This window comes from Bubalus bubalis, chromosome 2 (assembly GCF_019923935.1).
Source record: "Bubalus bubalis isolate 160015118507 breed Murrah chromosome 2, NDDB_SH_1, whole genome shotgun sequence".
Lineage (NCBI taxonomy): Eukaryota > Metazoa > Chordata > Mammalia > Artiodactyla > Bovidae > Bubalus > Bubalus bubalis.
In genome coordinates, this window is record NC_059158.1 from 30,545,458 (window position 1) to 30,562,764 (window position 17,307).

Below are 17,307 nucleotides of genomic sequence, written 5' to 3' on the forward strand. Positions count from 1 at the left end.
CAAGTTCTTTGGACCCCACATCCCACATGAACTAGAGAAACACAGGCTATTCTTAGAGAGGGAAACTTGGCACTTCAGTCATACTCCCTTAGCCAGCTGGAGTGAGAGGGAAACACCAGGACAAAAATTAAACGAGTGGGAAGTCTTGTGAGACAATCACAACAATTTAAGTTTTATAATTTCAGGGAGTATGAAGCAATCTACTGAATGTACAATAATAGATGACGCTAAAAGTCATACTGCACATATACTTTTCCTTTAACTTAAAGGCTAACCCCTAAAGAGATATTACTTAGGCATATGGAATTAGCAAATATATCTATATAATTTATATCCATATTGATATACTTATCTAAATATATATATCATCAGTATCTTCCTATATCTGGATTCTTTACCACGAGGGTCACATGGGAAGCCCTATATCTGGATAGATATATAGATACTCAAATGAAAATTTGAATAATATTCAAGACACTCATGTAAGCAGGAATGATCACAGCATTTTTATTGACTCAAACTCCATCTGCTTCTGAGGCCTCATCACATCCCTCTGTGCTCAGTTACTTCAATTGTATCTGACTCTGTGCAACATTATGGACTGTAGGCTCCCAGGCTCCTCTGTCCATGGAATTTTCCATGCAAGAATACTGGAGCAAGTTGCCATTTCTTCTCCAGAGGATATTCCCAACCCAGGGATTGAACCCAGGTCTTTTATATCTCTTGCATTGGCAGGTGGGTTCTTTACCATTAGCACCACCACTGAAATCTAAAGAGAATGGAGAACTTTTTTTTAATGAGCCATACAAAAAATATATTGGAGTAGTAAAACAATCATCTTTCAGATTGCTAGGACATCTGAGATGGTGGGAAATTTGGTCTTTGACAGTCAGAACTCTGCAGGGTTTACACAGAGCATCTTTTCCAGTGCCACCCTCAGTCCCGACTGGGTCTTCAGTCCCTACTGATTACCTGGGACTCTTTTTGCCCAGGTCAGATGTTTGATGCACAGGGGTCATTTCTGAGTGTGGTTTGAAGACAGGTTTGGATGCTGTTTTCCCTTACCACCCATTGGAAGCTCAGTTGGTAAAGCATCTTCCTGCAGTGTGGGAGACCTGGGTTCAATTCCTGGGTTGGGAAGTTCCCCTGGAGAAGGAAGTAGAAACTCACTCCAGTATTCTAGTCTGGAGAATCCCATGGACAGAGGAGCCTGGAAGACTACGGTTCATGGCATCACAAGAGTCAGATACGACTGAGCACTATCTTTCTTTCTTTCCCTTCCAGGACCACAAGACACTTGACTTCTGAGGTCCACTAAGGGTACAAGGCTCCAGCTGGCGAGCAGAAGTGGAGGATGTGGGAAGGGAAGGGGCCACTATCCCTTGTGCCTCCTGACCCTCCGAGTTTGAGGAAAAATGTATCCTTTCATTTCTGTTGCCAGCATTTCATCACCCTTTCTCTTAATTATTAAAGGTTAATTATTAAAGCAAAACAAAACCACCCTATAAAGTATAGGGTTCCACAAAACAGGCAGAAACTCAAGTGTTCCAAATCAGTCTCTATATTTCATTTCACATCTCCAAACTCTGCTGAGACAAGTGGCCCCTAACTTCTGGCTACTTTTGGGTGAAGGGTAAAGATGTAAGAATACAGAAATAAAGAAACCCTCATATGAGATTCTGAATAGATTTCTCATCATGTGTAAAGCTATAAATACACAGGGTATTCATTTGGATTAGCAAGACCAGTCTCCTATTGTGCTTAAAGAAAGCTTGGTATGCATCAATAACCCAGATACTTATCCTTCCATGATTATATTGCATTTACCCTTACTGTTGTTCTTGTTAAAGTTTCAATTTGTTTAGGCTTGGTTTGGTTTGTTGTTGTTGTCCAGTCGCTAAGTTGTGTCTGACTCTTTGAGACCCCATGGACTGCAACACGCCAGGCTTTCCTGTCCCTCACTACCTCCCTGAGTTTACTCAAACTCATGTCCATTGAGCCAGTGATGCCATCCAACTATCCCATCCTGTTGCTGCCTTCTCCTCTTGGTTTGGTTTAGATCAGATGATTTTCTTAGCTAATACAGCCCTGGGATAGCACTTAGATCACTCAGGTTTTGTTTTCAGGGAGGAGAGAGACAGTAATCTGTATGTATTGCTGAGGATTCTTTCTTAGAAGAGCTCTGTTTTAAGTTTCTAGAGCTCTGCTGCTGCTGCTGCTGCGTCGCTTCAGTAGTGTCCGACTCTGTGCGACCCCGTAGACGGCAGCCAATCAGGCTTCCCCTCCCCGGGATTCTCCAGGCAAGAACACTGGAGTGGGTTGCCATTTCCTTCTCCAATGCATGGAAGTGAAAAGTGAAAGTGAAGTCGCTCAGTCGTGTCCGACTCTAGCGACCCCATGAACTGCAGCCTACCAGGCTCCTCCGTCCATGGGATTTTCTAGGCAAAAGTACTGGAGTGGGGTGCCATTGCCTTCTCCATCTAGAGCTCTAGGCTGTACCAACTTGAAGAAATCCTGAATCTAAGATCTGATTACCTTCAGAAGTGGCATGATGGCTCTTTTTGCTGGCTCTGGTATCTTTCATATCTAAAGATTCATAATTGGTATTTGGTTTATCCATGCTCTCCAAGTAAAGAAACTCCATTATAGCAATTTTTGAGAAACAAGTAATGAAGCTGTACGTCATTCAAATTTCTCAAGGTAAAATTTGAATACAAATAACCATTTTTGGAATAAGTTTAATTGTGTTTAATATTGTAGAATAGTGATTCATTTTAATAAAAATATATTTCTCCATGAAATTCATATTTAAGAGACACTCTCTCCTTTTTGAAGTTTTCTACTTACAAAATTGAGCAGCTATTTTCCAGTTTTTCATTGCAAAAGCAGTGATGCCTTCATGAATGTAAGTATAAATTATCGTTCATGTATACTTAAAATCTTAGGTACTTCACATAAATAAACTTCTGGCTAAATTCTATTTTCACTGTCCTGTGAATGCTAATAAGCTACTAACATGTGTTACCAGTTTCATCACAAAATAAATAACTATACTTGAAAAAGAAAATTTTAATCATGCAATTGTGCCAAGGAATGAGTTTCCTAATTGAACTGGCGACTTTAAACTTTTGGAATCAGATCTCTTGTTCATGTGTCCATGTTAAGTCACTTCAGTCATGTCTGACTTTTTGTGACCCCATGGACTAATACCATCAGGCTCTTCTGTCCATTGGATTCTCCAGGCAAGAATAACAGAGTGGGTCATTTATTTTTCTGGAATTGAGCTGTAAGAGTTGCTTGTATATTTTTGAGGTTAGTTGTTTGTCAGTTGCTTCATTTGTTATTATTTTCTCCCATTCTGATGGCTGTCTTTTCACCTTGCTTATAGTTTCCTTTGTCGTGCAGAAGCTTTTAAGTTTAATTAGGCCCCATTTATTTTTGCTTTTATTTCCAATATTTTTGGAGGTGGGTCATAGAGGATCCTGCTGTGATGTATGTCGGAGAGTGTTTTGCCTATGTTCTCTTCTAGGAGAAGGGAGGAGGGTTCAGGATGGGGAACACATGTATACCTGTGGCGGATTCATTTTGATATATGGCAAAACCAATACAATATTGTAAAGTTAAAAAATAAAATTAAAAAAAAAAATAACAGAATGGGTTGTCATGTCCTTCTCCAGGGGCTCTTCCAAACCCAGGGATCGATCAATCTGGCATCTCTTATATCTCCTGAATTGGCAGGTGAGTTCTTTACCACTGGCACCATCTGGGAAGTTCTATTCTTGTTCATAAGAGTTTAATTGTTCTGTATTACTAGATTTGTGTTGAGCAATATACTATTCCCAATCTAAAACTCTGCTTCTTACCTCTGTCCTCTATGTTATGATAATTCCACTGAATCTTGAAATTGTGTGTCTAAGCAAACACCTCATAAAGGTATTGATACCCGATAAAGATAGCATTCGAAAACTTCCTCAGGAAAACTTGTGAGCAAACAAGCCCAGGGACAGAAAATATAAATGGAGAATAAAACAAGGGGTCAGCTCCTGGAGACACAGGATACATAGCTTAGGAATGAAGGAAGATGAAGATGTCTTTGAAGGAAAGATAGCAAGTAAGGTTATTCAGTATCAAGTTTTGATTACCTTCAAATTGCCTAAGACAAATTCTTTTTTTTTTTTTTTTTTCAGTCTTAGTCTTATGGACTCTGTGGGAGAGGGTGAGGGTGGGAAGATTTGGGAGAATGGCATTGAAACATGTAAAATATCATGTATGAAATGAGTCGCCAGTCCAGGTTCGATGCACGATACTGGATGCTTGGGGCTGGTACACTGGGACAACCCAGAGGGAGGGTATGGGGAGGGAGGAGGGAGCAGGGTTCAGGATGGGGAACACAGGTATACCTGTGGTGATTCATTTCGATATTTGGCAAAACTAATACAATATTATAAAGTTTAAAAATAAAATAAAATTAAAAAAAAAAGACAAATTCTTTAGAAATTACATAATTCTTCTAGATTGATATATCCAAACTATATTAGGCAATTAGCATGTTTTCCAAATGCAGAATTTTCTTGAGATTATGGTCTTCCACCTTTGATGGAAAGAGCTTACATATTCAAAGTGATGTCTTAATATGAAAATTATTTTTTATTATAAAAAGTAAGATACCCTTTAAATACCCTGTTAAAGTAGCTATGATTTATGCTACATATACAGTATGATTTGTCTCCCTAGAGCAGTTTTTTTTTCCTGTGTAAGATATCACTAAGTTCTTTCTTCTTTTTAAATGTCCCTTCAGTAGTTTAATTGTTATTTAGTCTTATAGGAGAATTCCAAAATACCTTGTCATCTTTTCAATATTTTTGTGCCTCTGGGAAAACTACAGAAACCAAGATTAGAGAAATAAATCTTGTTTTTATAAATATCTAGAATAAATCTGTCATTTTGCTATGGCAACCATAACACCTCTACCTGTAGACATTCCCCTCTTTAAATCCAAAGAGAGTTTGAAATAAAAGACTTGTAAAAGCCACAGCTTCTGTTGTTTTCAGCTGCCTGAATTTCCCCTCATTTAATATAAGTAAACCTAATTCAGAAAAAACTTTTACAAAAGTTTTGTAGGTCAGATTTCACCATACTCATCCCAATCCTTGAACCTTATTCCTTTCTCATCCTCTCATCTATCCACTCATATCTTCTGAAAAGAAGGTTCTATCTATTAAAGGAATGTTTCCCAACTTCAAGACTGACTATAAAGTTATAGTAGTCAGTACAGTATGCTACTGTGCTGTGCTTAGTCACTCAGTCATGTCAACTCTTTGTGATCCCTTGGACGGTAGCCCATCAGGTTCCTCTGTTTATGGGCATTCTCCAGACAAGAATAGTAGAGTGGATTGCCATGCCCTCTTTGAGGGGATCTTCCCAACCCAGGGATCAAACCCAGGTCTCTCGCATTGCAAGCAGATTCTTTATCGTCTGAGTCACCAGGGAAGCCCAAGTGAATTGGAGTGGGTGGCCTATCCCTTCTCCAGGGGATCTTTTCAACCCAGGAATTGAACCACAGCCCCCTGAATTGCAGGCAGATTCTTTACCTACTGAGCTACCAAGGAAGCCCCAATATAGTATATTATTGACAAAATAGATGAATGGAACAGAATAGAGTCCAGACACAGATTCTATAAATGCAATCAACTTATCTTTGACAAAAAAAGCAAAAGCCAAATAATGGAGCAAAGAGTTAGTCACTCAATCCTGTCTGACTCTTTGTGACCCCATTGACTGTAGCCCACCAGGCTCCTCTGTCCATGGTATTCTCCAGGCAAGAATATTGGAGGGGATTACCTTTCCCTTCTCCAGGGGATATTCCTGACCCAGGGATAGAACCTGGGTCTCCTGAACTGCAAGCAGATTCTTTACCATCTGAGCTATCAGGGGAGCAAAGATACTCTTCAGCAAATGGTTCTGGAACAACTGGACATTCACAAGCAAAAAGTGAATCTAAGCATAGACCTTGAAAAAGTGAAAGTGAAAGTGTTAGTTGCTCAGTTGTGTCCAATTCTTTGCAACCTCATGGACTGTAGCCCACCAGGCTCATCAGTCCTGAAATTCTCCAGGCAAGAATACTGGAATGGGTAGCCATTCCCTTCTCCAGGGGATATTCCCTACCTGGGGATCAAAGCCCGATCTCCTGCAGATCCTTTACCTTCTGACTGTAGACTCTTCATAAAAATTAGCTCATGATGGATCATAGGTCTATATGTAAAACACAAAACTATAAAAATCCCAGAATATAACACAGAAATATGACCTTGGGTATGGTGATGTCTTTATAGATACAATCCATGAAAGAAATAATTGATAAACTGGACTTCATTAAAATTAAAAATGTCTTCTTGGGGAAAGAATATTAAGAAAATTAGAAGACAAGGCAAAGATTGGGAGAAAATATTTCCAAAAGATGCATCTGATAAAGGATTGGTATCCAAAACTATAAAGAACTCTTAAAACTCAATAATAAGAAAATTACTACCTAGATTGCTGGTCTTCACTATTATGATTCAGAATTCTTAGATAGGCTAACAAGAAACAAAGAAGTTTGACATCATCAGGAAATAATATAAAGCAAGTGATTAATGGTCCAAAGATAATTAAACCACACACACTTTAAAAGAAAGATTACTTTTTAATCTTATAATATTCTAATCTGATTATATGGAAATGAAAAATTAAGAGACCATTTTGAGGATGTATAACAATTCACATGCATTGTGCAAGGAACCTGAGCATAGACTAAGAAAAGGACTTTAGACTTTAGTTTTTTATCTGAGCCCTCTGTATGATTATGTATATTATTTTTTACCCTGTAAGGAGAAAAAGGTTATTATGTTTGATAAAGGCAGCAAAAGCAAGTAACCACAGGAAGGATTTTTTCCATTTTCATCAGTTGTACAGCTCTGGACTTAGGAGTTGAACTCCTCAAAGTAGAGAGCATTAATCTGGGTTTACCTGTTTACATATTATAAAAGTGAGTATTTTGATCCATGCCAAGCTGAAAAGAGAAGTGGTTTTATATTCTGAGAAAATAAGTCTTTTTTTTCCTTTAAGCTAGCTTTTGCCCTCAAATTTCTTTGATTTAGATGTCTTACTAAGGATTGTATTGAAACTTGGTTTGAAAAACTTACCTTCCAGCTGAGTTAGCCAATATATATATAAAGGCTATAATGTCTTGCTAAGGGATTATATTGGAGAAGGCAATGGCACCCCACTCCAGTACTCTTGCCTGGAAAATCCCATGGACAGAGGATCCTGGCAGGCTGCAGTCCAGGGGGTCGCTAAGAGTCGGACATGACTGAGCGACTTCACTTTCACTTTTCACTTTCATGCATTGGAAAAGGAAATGGCAACCCACTCCAGTGTTCTTGCCTGGAGAATCCCAGGAACAGGGGAGCCTGGTGGGCTGCCATCTATGGGATCGCACAGAGTCGGACACGACTGAAGTGACTTAGCAACAGCAAAGGATTATATAGAAATATAAACACTTAGTAAAACATCTATTATGAACAACAAAATATTCAAAATCATTTTTTCTGTTTCAAAAACATTTGAATATGTTTCTCTAACCAATATATTCTTAAATCTTATTTTAATTATTTCCACTAAGTATTTACAAACTGGAAATTTGTGCTTTTTCCTGCTGTAATGATGAACTACTGTCTTCTTGAATAAGAATCCAGTATTTAACCGTTCTGTATGGGCTCGAAGTTTCCTTATGTTGTACCTTAAGAAAGAGTTTGAAAGAGGACAGAGAGCCGCTGGTCCCATCTTGGCAGTGGGTATTGCTGCAATGATCTCAATGTCCTTCAGCTTCTACTGCCAAAGAATGATGTAATCAATTTGATGCCATCATTTGGCCTTGGGGGCATCCAAGAAGATGCCCTGAGTACACTACTTAACAAACATTTAAAGTTGGTTAAGATGATTATTGCTGGCTTGCCCAGTTCTTCATGATCTAACTCTAGTTTAACTGGAAGTGCTATCAATGAAGAGAAAATTGAAACCTAGATAACTTTTAGAGTCCAACAATGTTGCAAGGAATCTAGCTAGATTCTATTATAATATGCACCTTTCCTCCAAACATTTTTGTTGTAGTAGGTATCCATTTGTTAGAGACTTGTTTTTCTGTCTAAAAAGCTGGGATACGGTCAAAAAGTCATCAGTCTCCTTAGACATACCTATGAATTTTTACAGAGTGACTTAGCCAGCACTTTTGGGAAAAACATTAAAATGGCAGTCAGACTTCTATGCTTTGTCTTGGCTATACTATAAATTAGTTCTCCACTATGGCCTCATCTCTGGATTTTGTTCTTATTTTGCTGTTTTCTTCTCTGTAAATTAAGAAAATTCCCTCAAGGTCTTTTCTGCCTCCAAAAATTCTGCAAGTTTATGACTGGCTATAAAATCAATACTTAGATGAGCTATCTTGATAAAATGAGGCTATTAAAAATATAGGCATATTCAACATATTTTTAATTTTTCAACATTACTGCTCCAGCATCAATTTCAAGAAGATCAGAGACCAAAATAATGAATTTTAATGCTTGCTATCACATAAATCCTCATCTTGTATCAAGGCAACTTTTGAATGTGTGTTAGTTAAGGTTTTTTGGTTTCGAATAGCAGAAATCTGTTTGATCTAGTTTAGGCCAAAGGAGGACTTAAGATAGAGACGCATATGCCAGCACACAATAGTAGGGAGCACCCTGGACCCTGGAAAGGAGTTGAAACACAGCCTGGACAAACATCAAGATATTTGTGACAGTCAATGTTTTTCCCTGTGTGGTCTGGCCTACAGATATTAGCTTAAAGAGTTCTTTTTCAGAAGAGCTTTGCTTTTGCCAACTTCCTCCAATCTAATAGATCTTCTCCTATTGCAATTCCTCATTTCAAATGTATTTTCTTTCTTGATACTTCATAGAATATCTTTTAGGCATTTACTATGTGGAGGCTTGTTCTTATTCACCTATTGTGTCTGTCTCACTTTCAGGCATGGATCGTAATGATTAGATTTTTTGATGTTTCCCAAGCAGCTAGCACAATGTCCATGTAAAGCAGGTTCTCAGTAAGTGACCATTGAATGACTAGAGCTGTATGGTCCCTTTTAACTTTACTACTTTCTGTACTGCCAGCTTCATTCTCCCTCCCCTACCCCTCTTCTCTCTATGTATCAGATCAGATCAGTCGCTCAGTCGTGTCCGACTCTTTGCGACCCCATGAATCGCAGCACGCCATGCCTCCCTGTCCATCACCAACTCCCGGAGTTCACTCAGACTCACGTCCATCGAGTCAGTGATGCCATCCAGCCATCTCATCCTCTGTCGTCCCCTTCTCCTCCTGCCCCCAATCCCTCCCAGCATCAGAGTCTTTTCCAATGAGTCAACTCTTCGCATGAGGTGGCCAAAGTACTGGAGTTTCAGCTTTAGCATCATTCCTTCCAAAGAAATCCCATAGGCATGCTGCTGGTTTCTCCATACACATGTTTGTCATAGTGATCACTGATCACCTTCCTATAATTCCTGATTTCAAATACCACCCTGGAGATCATCATGGTGTAATAATAAGATTTAAGGATAGGAAGTGTGCCATCTGTCTTCATACAAAAAACTAATTAAAAATTAAAAAGGTCTCAGGACACAGTAAAGTAGAGATGCCAAGATTACAATATACAGTCTCCTCCCCTAAGTAAAAGTGTAGTCTTAAAGCAGAGAAAGTACAGGATCACCTGGTCTTTCTTGAATATAAAGAACATTGATTCAGATCAAGCAAAAGTTTTTAGTTTCTATTATGTTTTCAGCACTGGTGCTGGGTTTAGAAAGATGCAACAAGGTTTCTACCTTATAGGAACCTAGACTCTAACTCTGAAGCCAAGCTCAACATAGATTAGACAGTCATGAATTAAACAGAAAGATCACTTTCTTGCATCTAAATAATCATGATCTTTTTCCCTTTGGAAGATTTTTGATTTATAAAGACCAAGTCCTTGATAATATATACCAATTCTGTGGAATTATGCAAAGTGTACATATATATATATGCACATATATATGTGTGTGCGTATACTATATGAAATAATATTAGTGAAAATAAAGTGAAAATGAAGTCACTCAGTCTTGTCTGGCTCTTTGCGACCCCATGGACTGTAGCCTACCAGGCTCCTCCGTCCATGGGATTTTCCAAGCAAGAATACTGGATAGAGTGGATTGCCATTTCCTTCTCCAGGAGATCTTCCCGACCCATGTCTCCTGCATTGTAGGCAGATGCTTTACCATCTGAGCCACCAGGGAAGTCCTATATACAGTAAAATATTTGAAATTTTCAAAAGAATATATTGTTGACCTCTCTATGATCATTTTTTACCTGACATATATATAAGAGAGCAAGCTTAGCAGATTAAAAAATAGTAATTTTTTCTATTTCTTGGTTTTGTAGGTTAGCTAGAGACTAATGAGGTACAAAAGATTGAAATAGAAGCTACTTTTTTTAGATTATAACTTTTTTGTATAATTAAGTGTGAATTACTTGACAAAGAATTAACACTAGGCTATTTCTTCATTAGAAGAGATGGCTATTCCAAAGAGTAAGGCTAGAAACAGCACTTTCTGTCCTAATCTTTTTCAGAACAATTCTTCCTTGCTAGCCCATCAAACATTATTGCTGTGAATTATACAATCATCTAAGAAAATAGTTTTGTGGAAAGCAATTTCTAATGATATTTGCTACAAGAATAAGCCATTATAAATAAAGACCACTAATAAAATAAACAGAGTGTTTTGCATTTCTTCCTTTGTTGTCACAATGTTATTCATAGTCTTTCAATGCTTCTCCTAAAACTATATTTAGCTACTTGTCATAATTAGTACTCGTTTTACTTGTTTTTTTTTTTTTTTAGAGCCAATTAGCATAAGAAAATTTTTTATCAGCTTTTGGTAGTCTTTGCCTTTGTTCTCATGGAAAACTTCCCCATTATTTGTCTTTCAGCATATGTAGAATCAGAATATGTAATAATGACATCTTTGAAAGAAATGAAAGGAAATAGTGAAAGTGAAAGTCACTCAGTCATGTCCAACTCTTTGTGACCCCATGGACTACACAGTCTATGGAATTCTCTAGGCCAGAATACTGGAGTGGGTAGCCTATCCCTTCTCCAGTGGATTTTCCCGACCCAGGAATTGAACCAGGGTCTGTCTCCTGCATTGCAGATTGATTCTAAGACAAACCGAAAAAAGATGGAGAAATAAGTACTTGTAGGCATGTTGGTGTGAGATATAGCATAAATAAAAAATTGAAAACATTGACATCTTCATCGATTTATTTTAGATAGGTAACGATATGGATGTTTCTGGAGGACATTGAATAAAATAAGTTAGATGTAAGAAAGAAAAAAATTTGTGTCATTTTACTTTTGTGGAATCTAAAAACACCAAATATATGGGACAATTGCTACACTGGGCAGGATATAGAGGGACCGCAGGCATAAATCATGACTGACCTAGAAAAACATATACAGTCATCCTAATGATAATCATAGGAAAATACTGGCATGGAGTAGAGACTGGACTTATGGAATCAGGTCCAGTGTACAAAAGCTGATAGAAGAAGTTGACTTATATGTTGAGCAAAGCATTTAAGGCACAAAGAAGAGAAGGTGGGGAAGGGTTATATTTCACTCCATTCAGCCTGCTATAATAGGATGCTAAAAGCTAGGTGGCTTATAAACAACAGAAATTTCTCAGAGTTCTGGAGGCTGGAAGTCTAAGATCAAGGTGCTGGTAGATTAACAGGTCAAGGCCTGTTTCCACGTTCATCAATGGCTAAGTTCTCACTGTGTCCTAACGTGGCAGAAGAGGGCAGGAGAACTCTCTGGGGCACTAATCCCATTCATGAGGGCTTCACCCTCTTGACCTCCTGAAGATCCCACTTACAAATTCATCTCCTGAAGATCCCACTTACAAAATTCAGCACACTGGGAATTACATTTCAATGTGTGAATTAGGGGTTGGGAGGGAACATTTAGTCTAAAGCAGGCACAGTGGAGTAGAAAATGTTACTGCCCACAGAAAATATACCCTCATCCACCCATGCTTAATTTGTATGCAGAGTCACTTCCAGGGATTATACATTAGCCCCAGGATGGCATGCCAGATTTGGTTCTGATACTCACTCTTGCTGAGATAAAAACAACCATCCTCTTTTCCATTTCCCTGGGAATGCTTTAGAAGTTGGGAATCATTTTCAATAAACTCCTCAGAACACAAACCATCCTAATGTATGTTATCCCCTTTTCCTAGAAAAAAAGCTCATCCTACACGTCTCAATATGGCTACCACAGATCCAGTTGCTCTATCTCTCTCTCACTTTCTAACAGAGGCTGCCCTTGGTGAACCAAAGACGATTTTTGGGTACTCAGATATTGTCTGTGTTAAGAAGAGGACAAAAGCAAATAATTTAACCTCTAACGAGGTACCTTAACAAAAACATAGTCATGACAACTAGAGGCTCAACATGAAGTTCAGCACATACAACTATTTCTGCTATTTCCTTATTCACGAGCTCTTAATAATTAATTCATGTCCAGTCTAGCTCATGTTGATGCATTTCTCCTGATTCTTTGTTTATTGTGCAAGTTAAATAAGAACCCATATTAAAACTATACACGGAATATAAAAGAAACATAACTTTGTGCTGATGCAAGCACACATTTGCCAAGAGTACCTTCTGCCTTCTGGCACAGAACATCATTTTACTTTAGACAAATGAGTTCTTGTTTGACAAGAGTGAAACAAATGATCATAAATCAAATCAATGTGGGAAAAAAAATTAGACTTCGGCTGAACTGTATTAAATTCTGGGGCCAAAAGTACCACTGGTGCTTTCCAACACCCAGGGTGAGTCATTTAAAAAATGAGAGTTTTGGGCCCTAACAAGGAGTTAGGTAACCATCAAAGTTGAAAAGAACCTTAGAGAAAAATGAAGAGGCACGAAAGCCACAGGCAGCTCCACTAGAGCAGTTTTACAAAGATATGCTAAGAGGGTATAACAAGTGTTGGAGCAGGTCAAATGAAAGTGAAAGAGGAGAGTGGAAAACTTGGCTTAAAGCTCAACATTCAGAAAACTAAGATCATGGCATCTGGTCCCATCACTTCATGGGAAATAGATGGGGAAACAGTGGAAACAGTGTCAGACTTTATTTTTCTGGGCTCCAAAATCACTGCAGATGGTGAATGCAGCCATGAAATTAAAAGACGCTTACTCCTTGGAAGGAAAGTTATGACCAACCTAGACAGCATATTCAAAAGCAGAGACATTACTTTGCCGACAAAAGTCCGTCTAGTCAAGGCTATGGTTTTTCCAGTAGTCATGTATGGATGTGAGAGTTGGACTGTGAAGAAAGCTGAACACCGAAGAATTGATGCTTTTGAACTGTGGTGTTGGAGAAGACTCTTGAGAGTCCCTTGGACTGCAAGGAGATCCAACCAGTCCATTCTGAAGGAGACCAGCCCTGGGATTTCTTTGGAAGGAATGGTGCTAAAGCTGAAACTCCAGTACTTTGGCCACCTCATGCGAAGAGTTGACTCATTGGAAAAGACTGATGCTGGGAGGGATTGGGGGCAGGACGAGAAGGGGACGACAGAGGATGAGATGGCTGGATGGCATCACCAATTCGATGGAAGTGAGTTTGAGTGAACTCCGGGAGTTGATGATGGACAGGGAGGCCTGGCATGCTGTGATTCATGGGGTTGCAAAGAGTCAGACACGACTGAGTGACTGAACTGAACTGAATGATCTTTTGTTTCCTATTTCCATGATTTTGAATTGGCAGCTTTCTCATCCACTGTTTTGACAAAAAAGACACATTAAGTAAAGTGCCTATTTTGCAAAACTTATTTTTGCTTTTGGAGAAGGAAATGGTCACCCACTCCAGTATTCTTGCTTGGGAAATCGCATGGACAATGGAGCCCGGTGGGCTACAGTCCATAGGGTCACAAAAGAGTTGGTAGTGACTTAGTGACCAAACAACAACAAATTCTTGCTTTGGATGCTACTACTTTATTAGGGCAGCATCTCTACTTATGAATATTTTAGGTTCTGCAAGTCTAGATCTAGGTCCAGTCTGTAAGGTGACACTGTACACAAGTATCTACTAAACCATCTGGGAATGCTGGACAGAGATGATTTACCTTTTGCTCTGTAAGACTAGTTTTGTTTATGTCTATGATATTTCAGACATTGAAAGGTTATAAAGAAAACATTTTATTTCACCAAGAATAATGTGCTAAACATTATTTTCCCTAATTAATGAACTATTCTTTCCAATCAGTTAATAAAAGCACACGAAGGAACATCATCAAATTCTCATTCATCCACTGTGCTTTAAAATAAGGGAAGATGAGCGAGGCTCACCACCAGTGAGACTCTTTTAAGTTAGGGGTCTGAAACCCCTGCTTTCACGGGAGTTAACATGTTTTTCTTTCTTATGCTGTGGCTTAAGGAACTCAGTTCTGCCTCTTGCTTATTTCCTCTGTTCCTTACAATCCAGACGACATGTTTAAGGTGTGACTTCACCAAATAACAAAGTTTTGTTTTTCATTTTTGATTCCTGAGTCTACTCTTTTCCATGCTGGCTTTATCTCAGACAGAAAACCTCTGGTAAATTCAGCAAACAGAGGAGACAGAACTTGGGAAACAGAAAACAATAAGCATGGATGCAGCCATCTGGATAGAGCAAAACTTTTCATATTCATTACACATTTGTGATTATCCTGCCAAATTGTCCTGTTTTAGAGCATTTTACATTAGTTACATTTGATACAGGACAATACAGAATGGTTATGATACATGAAAGTGACTTCAGGAAAACAGGGGCCATCTGTAACACTGGTATAATTAAGATTCTGTTACTCAAGATATTTCATGGGCTCACAATATTTTGGAATTCATTGTATTTGCAAAGGCATCTTTAAATAATCATATCGATTGTTAAAAAGGAGCGGAGAGAAGCTAAAACTCTAGGATCACTAACAGCCAGACTGGAAATAGAGGTAGAGACTACCCTGTCATGTTTAATAGCAGCACGTCAGGGACAGAGGACTAATGTTTTTTCTCTAATTGTCATCTATCCCCTCACAGAAGTTTTTCCTTTAAAGAAAAGGAGGAGCTGGATTTCTGCAAGCAATATAGAAAGAGACCTGAAGCAACAAGAATGAAATGACCCAGGACAGTCCTTAGCTCAGAGGGAAAAAAAAGAACAGCAAGGGCAACAACTAAGAAAAAAAACATATCACCTTGTCATCAGTTGCAACTCCGGTACCTTGGCTATGCCTGATTGAAGCCAAGGGACTTGAAGTCCAGCCTGTCAACACGCTATACTTTCACGGCAAACCCAGCACTTTAATGGCTGTATTTTTGTAGTTTATTATTTTATTGATCTCTGAGGAAAATGTATAGTGAGGTGTTGGTGAAGTTTCTTCTCATATGGAAACTAGCCAAGAACTCCAGTTACAGATTAAGTTCCCAAACTCCTCAATCACCTTGCGTCAGTGTGCACTATCGACTCCTAAACAACAACAAAAATCACTATTTTTTTAGTATAGTGCTCTGGGTGACTTTTCAAGATTTAGATTTTTTTGTGGCTCTTTGTATACGCCACCAGAAAAACTCTGGTGGAAACTAATTAGTAGGGAAGCAAAAAATATCAATGTTTGCTTTGCTCTTTTTTTCCCTTCAGTGTGGGTGGGCATTTATGTAACAGACACTTCTGGAGGTGCTGTCTTAATGCAAAAACAAACAAAAAAACTAAGCTGTCAGTGATCGATGCCTTCATATCACCACCCTAATTCATGATACTGTTCTATTTCTTACTGCCTGGTCTCTAGGGTCCTCATGTTAACCTCTAACTGCCTGAAAAACTTAAGAAATTATTTTCCATCCTCTTACCAAGAAGCTCAAAATCCCACCCAATAGATGAAACAAATTTAGATTATGTTTCTGTATCTTACTGGAAATTTCTTTCAATATACCCAACAGCTTGGCCTTTGGATCCCTTGATCGCCTCGCCGTCTAAGGATTTTTCTTTCATCCCAGCTTAGCCAGTTGCTACTGTTACCACATCTTGGGCCTTGTCACTCTCAAAAGCTCTTTTGCAATCTCAATCTCAAGGATCACGTGTTTGAAAAATCACTTATACTCTTTTGGCTCATTCAGACAAATACTCCAATTTCAGCACTTCTTTATCTTCAAAGATCTCAAGTTTATTGGTTCTCCCTTCTTGTGACCTCACTTTTCCCCTTGGATAGTTTGAATCCCATTTTGATAATCCTCCCTTCAAAATGTCTTTAAGTCCATCATTCTCTTCTCTCTCCATTTTACTCATCTGGAAAATACCTGATCTCCTTAAACATACTAGTTACCTACTCTGCACTGACACTCAAGCAACTAAAATTGTTAAAAGGTACATAGAGTATTTACACACATACCCAAGCACACACATATTTAGTCATGCTTCTCAATTCCGAAAGTGGTTATTTCACATTTCATTTTCTACCAAACTCTTCTAGTCATGGCCCCACCAAACTCTTGCCTCCTACTTCATCAAGAAAATAGAAGCAATCAAATACATGGAAATCCCCTTATATTTTTATTACTTTATTCAGTATAATCACTGAATCACTTTTCTGGACAGCAGAAATAAACACAACAGTCTTCAATAAAAATATTGTCTCTTATACATTTTCTAGAATTTCAATCCAGGACAAGAAATTGGATCAGAAAACAAGTTCTGCAACTGACAGACCTGGATTTGAACCTTGGCTCTGCCACTTGCTAGTTCTACAATATTTTAAGATTCCTAGTCTGTAAAAACATTAATAGCACCTTCATCTTACAATTTTTATGGTAATCTTGGTATTAGTGCAGTACCTGCCATACAGTAAGAACTCAAGAAATGAGGTGCTAACATTACAGTAGTAAAGGTGCCCTACATTATGAGACCTCAATTAATCATTTCCCACATGAATCACATGCTCTATCTCATAGGTTGACATCTGTCAAATGGGAACCATTAACCTTTTATCATAAGGAAAAAGAAATGTATAGATTTTTATCCCATTTTGTCTTAACTGCAAAATCATTACCATTTACATAAACTCTCTTTTCCCTTTGATTTTTTTTCCATAAAATCCCATTTCCCATTTTTTAAACCACAGAAGGATAGCTTTATAAGACACAGTCCCACTTTCCATCAGAAATGAAAAC